The sequence below is a fragment of the Aegilops tauschii genome, chromosome 4, assembly GCF_002575655.3.
Source record: "Aegilops tauschii subsp. strangulata cultivar AL8/78 chromosome 4, Aet v6.0, whole genome shotgun sequence".
Lineage (NCBI taxonomy): Eukaryota > Viridiplantae > Streptophyta > Magnoliopsida > Poales > Poaceae > Aegilops > Aegilops tauschii.
This window is the reverse complement of record NC_053038.3, coordinates 90,166,806-90,175,470: the sequence shown is the minus strand read 5'-3', so window position 1 is coordinate 90,175,470 and position 8,665 is coordinate 90,166,806.

Genomic DNA, 8,665 nt, shown 5'->3' with positions numbered 1-8,665 from the left:
AAGAATTCACCTTGCAAGCCAATACACACAATAGCCAAAACGGCGGGGTTATGTCCAAGAATATGCATTTTCATCTTATGCTTCCAACTAGAAAAATTAGTACCTGATACGTCTCCAACGTATCTATAATTTTTGATTGCTCCATGCTATATTATCTACTGTTTTGGACAATATTGGGCTTTATTATCCACTTTTATATTATTTTAGGGACTAACCTATTAACCGGAGGCCCAGCCCAGAATTGCTGTTTTTTGCCTATTTCAGAGTTTCACAGAAAAAGAATATCAAACGGAGTCCAAACGGAATGAAACCTTCGGGAGCATGATTTTTGGAACAAACATGATCTAGGAGACTTGGGCCCTACGTAAGAGAAGCTTCCAGGAGGCCACGAGGTAGGGGGTGCGCCCACCCCCCAGGGCGCGCCCTCCGCCCTCATGGGCCCCACGTTGCTCCACCGACGTACTTCTTCCTCCTATATATACCTACGTACCCCCAAACGATCAGAACAGGAGCCAAAAACCTAATTCCACCGCCGCAACCTTCTGTACCCACGAGATCCCATCTTGGGGCCTGTTCCGGAGCTCCGCCGGAGGGGGCATCCATCACGGAGGGCTTCTACATCAACACCATAGCCCCTCCGATGAAGTGTGAGTAGTTTACCTCAGACCTTCGGGTCCATAGTTATTAGCTAGATGGCTTCTTCTCTCTTTTTGGATCTCAATACAATGTTCTCCCCCTCTCTTGTGGAGATCTATTCGATGTAATCTTCTTTTTGCGATGTGTTTGTTGAGACCGATGAATTGTGGGTTTATGATCAAGATTATCTATGAACAATATTTGAATCTTCTCTGAATTCTTTTATGTATGATTGGTTATCTTTGCAAGTCTCTTCGAATTATCAGTTTGGTTTGGCCTACTAGATTGGTTTTTCTTGCAATGGGAGAAGTGCTTAGCTTTGGGTTCAATCTTGCGGTGTCCTTTCCCAGTGACAGTAGGGGCAGCAAGGCACGTATTGCATTGTTGCCATCGAGGATAACAAGATGGGTTTTTTATCATATTGCATGAATTTATCCTTCTACATCATGTCATCTTGCTTAAAGCGTTACTCTATTTTCATGAACTTAATACTCTAGATGCATGCTGGATAGCGGTCGATGAGTGGAGTAATAGTAGTAGATGCAGGCAGGAGTCGGTCTACTTGTCTCGGACGTGATGCCTATATACATGATCATACCTAGATATTCTCATAACTATGCTCAATTCTGTCAATTGCTCAACAGTAATTCGTTCACCCACCGTAAAATACTTATGCTCTTGAGAGAAGCCACTAGTGAAACCTATGGCCTTCGGGTCTATCTTCATCATATTAATCTTCCAACACTTTGTTATTGCCTTTGTTTTATGCTTTGCTTTTATTTTACTTTGCATCTTTATCACAAAAATACCAAAAATATTATCCTATCATATCTATCAGATCTCACTCTCGTTAGTGACCGTGTAGGGATTGACAACCCCTTATCGCGTTGGTTGCGAGGATTTATTTGTTTTGTGTAGGTGTGAGGGACTCGCGCGTAGCCTCCTACTGGATTGATACCTTGGTTCTCAAAAACTAAGGGAAATAGTTACGCTACTTTGCTGCATCACCCTTTCCTCTTCAAGGGAAAACCAACGCAGTGCTCAAGAGGTAGCAGTACCATCAAAGTAAGGACCTCTACGGTGGTAATTTCCCTCCTTAGACGCCATACTCTTCTAGGTTATGAAACCAAGGCTATGATCACCAAATCTATGGAAATCAAGGCAAATGGAGACCAAAGCTCTGATACCACTTGTAGGATCGAAAGTATGTCTAGAGGGGGGGTGATTAGACTACTTGACCAAATAAAAATCTAGCCTTTTCCCAATTTTAAGTTTTGGCAGATTTTAACAACTTAGCACAAGTCAAGCAATCAACCTACACATGCAAATCTAAGAGTATAGCAGCGGAATGTAAATCATTGCATATGAAGGTAAAGGGAGGAGTTTGGAGGGAGCAAACGCAATGTAGACACGAAGATTTTTTTCCGTGGTTCCGATAGGTGGTGCTATCGTACATCCACGTTGATGGAGACTTCAACCCACGAAGGGTAACGGCTGCGCGAGTCCACGGAGGGCTCCACCCACGAAGGGTCCTGATACGTCCATTTTGCATCATGCTTTTATATCGATATTTATTGCATTATGGGCTGTTATTACACATTATGTCACAATACTTATGCCTATTCTCTCTTATTTTACAAGGTTTACATAAGGAGGGAGAATGTCGGCAGCTGGAATTCTGGGCTGGAAAAGGAGCAAATATTAGAGACCTATTCTGCACAACTCCAAAAGTCCTGAAACTCCACGAAAGTTATTTTTGGAAATAATAAATACTGAGCGGAAGAAATACCAGAGGGGGTCCACACCCTGGCCATGAGGGTGGGGGCGCGCCCTACCCCCCTGGGCGCGCCCCCTGCCTCGTGGGCCCCTTGTTGGCCCTCCGGTGCCCATCTTCTGCTATATGAAGTCTTTCGTCCGAAGAAAAATCAGAAGCAAGCTTTCAGGACGAGACTCCGCCGCCACGAGGCGGAACCTTGGCGGAACCAATCTAGGGCTCTGGCGGAGCTGTTCTGCCGGGGACACTTCCCTCCGGGAGGGGGAAATCATCGCCATTGTCATCACCAACGCTCCTCTCATCGGGAGAGGGCCAATCTCCATCAACATCTTCACCAGCACCATCTCCTCTGAAACCCTAGTTCATCTCTTGTATCCAATTCTTGTCTCTAAGTCTGGGATTGGTACCTGTAGGTTGCTAGTAGTGTTGATTACTCCATGTAGTTGATGCTAGTTGGTTTATTTGGTGGAAGATCATATGTTCAGATCCTTTATGCATATTAATACCCCTCTGATTATGAACATGAATATGCTTTGTGAGTAGTTACGTTTGTTCCTGAGGACATGGGAGAAGTCTTGCTATTAGTTGTCATGTGAATTTGGTATTCGTTCGATATTTTGATGAGATGTATGTTGTCTCTCCTCTAGTGGTGTTATGTGAACGTCGACTACATGACACTTCACCATTATTTGGGCCTAGAGGAAGGCATTGAGAAGTAATAAGTAGATGATGGGTTACTAGAGTGACAGAAGCTTAAACCCTAGTTTATGCGTTGCTTCGTAAGGGGCTGATTTGGATCCATATGTTTCATGCTATGGTTAGGTTACCTTAATACTTCTTTTGTAGTTGCGGATGCTTGCAATAGGGGTTAATCATAAGTGGGATGCTTGTTCAAGTAAGAACAGCGCCCAAGCACTTGTCCACCCACATATCAAATTATCAAAGTACCAAACGCGAATCATATGAACGTGATGAAAACTAGCTTGACGATAATTCCCATGTGTCCTCGGGAGCACTTTTCTCTATATAAGAAATTGTCCAGGCTTGTCCTTTGCTACAAAAAGGATTGGGCCACCTTGCTGCACTTTATTTACTTTTGTTACTTGTTTCTCGTTACAAATTACCTTATCACAAAACTATCTGTTACCTATAATTTCAGTGCTTGCAGAGAATACCTTGCTGAAAACCGCTTATCATTTCCTTCTGCTCCTCGTTGGGTTCGACACTCTTACTTATTGAGAGGACTACGATAGATCCCCTATACTTGTGGGTCATCAAGACTCTTTTCTGGCGCCGTTGCCGGGGAGTGAAGCGCCTTTGGTAGGTGGAATTTGGTAAGGAAAAATTTATATAGTGTGCTGAAATTTACTGTCACTTGTTACTATGGAAAGTAATCCTTTGAGGGGCTTGTTCGGTGTATCTTCACCCCGACCAGTAGAGCAAAGAGTTGCTCCTCAACCTACTGAACCTACTGAACCTACTGAAAATGAAAATGTCTACTTTGAAATTCCTTCGGGTATGATAGAAAAACTGCTAGCTAATCCTTTTGCAGGAGATGGAACATTACATCCTGATGAGCACCTAATATATATGGATGAAGTTTGTGGATTATTTAAGCTTGCAGGTATGCCCGATGATGTTATCAAGAAGAAGTACTTCCCTTTATCTTTGGAGGGAGATGCATTGACATGGTATAGGCTATGTGATGATATGGGGTCATGGAACTACAAACGATTGAGATTGGAATTTCATCAGAAGTTTTATCCTATGCATCTTGTTCATCGTGATCGTAATTATATATATAATTTTTGGCCTCGTGAAGGAGAAAGCATTGCTCAAGCTTGGGGGAAGCTTAAATCAATGTTATATTCATGCCCCAATCATGAGCTCTCAAGAGAAATGATTATTCAAAAATTTTATGCTCGGCTTTCTGATAACAATCGCACCATGCTCGATACTTCTTGTGCTGGCTCTTTTATGATGAAGACTATTGAATTCAAATGGGATTTATTGGAAAGAATTAAACGCAACTCTGAAGATTGGGATCTCGATGAAGGTAAGGAGTCAGGTATGACACCTAAGTTTGATTGTGTTAAATCTTTTATGGATACCGATGTTTTCCATAAATTTAGCACTAAATATGGACTTGACTCTGAGATAGTAGCTTCTTTCTGTGGATCTTTTGCTACTCATGTTGATCTCCCTAAGGAGAAGTGGTTTAAATATCATCCTCCCATAGAAGTAAAAGTAGTTGCACCTATTAAAGTTGAAGAAAATACTATCACTTATAATGATCCTATTGTTCCTACTGCTTATGTTGAGAAACCACCTTTTCCTGTTAGGATAAAAGATCATGCTAAAGCTTCAACCGTGGTTCGTAAAAGCAATATTAGAACTTATACACCTCCTGAGCAAGTTAAAGTTGAACCTAATATTGCTATGGTTAAAGATCTCTTGGCTGATAATATTGATGGGCATGTTATTTATTTCTGTAATGAAACTGCTAGAGTTGCTAAACCTTGTGCTAAAGATAAACATAGACCTGTGGTAGGCATGCCTGTTATTTTTGTTAAAATAGGAGATCATTGTTATCATGGCTTATGTGATATGGGTGCTAGTGCTAGTGCAATTCCTATTGACTTATACAAAGAAATTATGCATGATATTGCACCTGCTGAGTTAGAAGAGATTGATGTCACGATTAAACTTGCCAATAGAGATACTATATCACCAATGGGAATTGTTAGAGATGTTGAAGTCTTATGTGGGAAAACCAAATATCCTGTTGATTTTCTTGTTCTTGGTTCCCCACAAGATAGCTTTTGTCCCATTATATTTGGTAGACCCTTCTTAAATACTGTTAATGGTAAGATAGACTGCGAAAAGGATGTTGTTACTATTGGTTTGGGTGATATGTCTCATGAGTTTAATTTTTCTAAATTTCGTAGTCAACACCGTGAAGAGGAATTGCCTAGTAAAGATGAAATTATTGGTCTTGCTTCTATTGCCATACCTCCTAGTGATCCTTTAGAACAATATTTGCTAGATCATGAATGAAAGAAGGGAAATAGATGAAGTGTTCTTTAAACAGGGACCTATTCTGAAACACAACTTGCCTGTTGAAATTCTAGGGGATCCTCCTCCACCCAAGGGTGATCCAGTGTTTGAACTTAAACCATTACCCGATACTCTTAAATATGCTTATCTTGATGAAAAGAAGATATATCCTGTTATTATTAGTGCTAACCTTTCAGAGAAGGAGGAAGAAAAATTATTGAAAACTCTGAAGAAGCACCGTGCTGCTATTGGATATACTCTCGATGATCTTAAAGGCATTAGTCCCACTCTATGCCAACACAAAATAAATTTAGAGAAATATGCCAAACCAGTTATTGATCACCAACGACGGCTGAATCCTAAGATGAAAGAACTGGTAAGAAAGGAAATACTAAAGCTCCTTGAGGCAGGTATAATTTATCCCGTTGCTGATAGTCAGTGGGTAAGTCATGTCCATTGTGTTCCTAAGAAGGGAGGTATTACTGTCGTTCCTAATGATAAAGATGAATTGATTCCGCAAAGAATTATTACAGGTTATAGGATGGTAATTGATTTCCGCAAATTAAATAAATCTACTAAAAAGGATCATTACCCCTTACCTTTTATTGATCAAATGCTAGAAAGATTATCCAAACATACACATTTTTGCTTTCTAGATGGTTATTCTGGTTTCTCTCAAATACCTGTGTCAACTGATGATCAAGCTAAGACCACTTTTACTTGCCCTTTCGGTACCTTTTCTTATAGACGTATGCCTTTTGGTTTATGTAATGCACCTGCTACCTTTCAAAGATGCATGATGGCTATATTCTCTGACTTTTGTGAAAAGATTTGTGAGGTTTTCATGGACGATTTCTCCGTTTATGGATCCTCTTTTGATGATTGCTTAAGCAACCTTGATCGAGTTTTGCAGAGATGTGAAGAAACTAACCTTGTCTTGAATTGGGAGAAGTGCCGCTTTATGGTTAATGAAGGTATTGTCTTGGGGCATAAAATTTCTGAAAGGGCATTGAAGTTGATAAAGCTAAAGTTGATGCTATTGAAAAGATGCCGTGTCCCCAGGACATCAAAGGTATAAGAAGTTTCCTTGGTCATGTCGGGTTTTATAGGAGGTTCATTAAGGACTTCTCAAAAATTTCTCGGCCGCTGACTAATTTATTACAAAAAGATATATCATTTGTCTTTGATGATGATTGTGTAGAAGCATTTGAAATACTTAAGAAAGCATTGATCTCTGCACCTATCATTCAGCCACCTGATTGGAATTTACCTTCTGAAATTATGTGTGATGCTAGTGATTATGCTGTAGGTGCTGTTCTAGGGCAAAGAGTTGATAAGAAATTAAATGTTATTCAATATGCTAGTAAAACTCTAGACAATGCCCAGAGAAATTATGCTACTACTGAAAAAGAATTCTTAGCAGTTGTATTTGCTTGTGGTAAGTTCAGACCTTATATTGTTGATTCTAAAGTAACTATTCACACCGATCATGCTGCTATTAAATGTCTTATGGAAAAGAAATATGCTAAACCTAGACTTATTAGATGGGTTCTCTTGCTACAAGAATTTGATTTGCATATTATTGATAGAAAGGGAGCTGAGGACCCCGTTGCAGACAACTTGTCTAGGTTAGAAAATGTGCTTGATGACCCACTACCTATTGATGATAGCTTTCCTGATGAACAATTAAATGTCATAAATGCTTCTCATACTACTCCATGGTATGCTGATTATGCTAATTACATTGTTGCTAAATTTATACCACCTAGTTTCACATACCAGCAAAAGAAAAAGTTTTTCTATGATTGGAGACATTACTTTTGGGATGACCCACATCTTTATAAAGAAGGAGTAGATGGTGTCATTAGACATTGTGTACCTGAGCATGAACAGGAACAGATCCTACGCAAGTGTCACTCCAAAGCTTATGGAGGACACCACGCTGGAGATAGAACTGCACATAAGGTATTGCAATCCGGTTTTTATTGGCCTACTCTCTTCAAGGATGCCCGTAAGTTTGTCTTATCTTGTGATGAATGTCAAAGAATTGGTAATATTAGTAGACGTCAAGAAATGCCTATGAATTATTCACTTGTTATTGAACCATTTGATGTTTGGGGCTTTGATTATATGGGACCTTTTCCTGCCTCTAATGGATACACACATATTTTAGTTGCTGTTGATTACGTTACTAAGTGGGTAGAAGCTATTCCAACTAGTAGTCTGATCATAACACCTCTATTAAGATGCTTAAAGAAGTTATTTTTTCGAGGTTTGGAGTCCCTAGATATTTAATGACTGATGGTGGTTCACATTTTATTCATGCTGCTTTCCGTAGAATGCTTGCTAAGTATGATGTTAATCATAGAATTGCATCTCCTTATCACCCACAGTCTAGTGGCCAAGTAGAATTGAGTAATAGAGAGCTCAAATTGATTTTGCAAAAGACTGTTAATAGATCTAGAAAGAATTGGTCCAAGAAACTTGATGATGCATTATGGGCATATAGAACTGCATATAAAAATCCTATGGGTATGTACCCATATAAAATGGTTTATGGAAAAGCATGTCACTTACCTCTCGAACTAGAACATAAGGCATATTGGGCCATTAAAGAGCTCAACTATGATTTCAAACTTGCCGGTGAGAAGAGGTTATTTGACATTAGCCCACTTGATGAATGGAGAACCCAAGCCTATGAAAATGCCAAATTGTTTAAAGAAAAAGTTAAAAGATGGAACGACAAAAGAATACAAAAGCATGAGTTTAATGTAGGTGATTATGTATTTCTATACAACTCTCGTTTAAGATTTTTTGCAGGAAAACTTCTCTCTAAATGGGAAGGTCCTTACGTTATCGAGGAGGTCTATCATTCCGGTGCCATAAAAATCAACAACTTCGAAGGCACAAATCCGAAGGTGGTGAACGGTCAAAGAATCAAACATTATATCTCAGGTAATCCTATAAATGTTGAAACCAATGTTATTGAAACCGTAACCCCGGAGGAATACATAAGGGACACTTTTCGGAACGTTTCAGACCCCGAAAAGGAATAGGTATGTGGTACGGTAAGTAAACCGACTCCAAAACAATTCTAATGGCAATTTTTCTCCGTTTTGGAATATTTAGAAAAATAGAAAAATAAGAAGCAGTCCGGGAAGGACACGAGGACTCCACGAGGGTGGAGGGCGCGCCCTA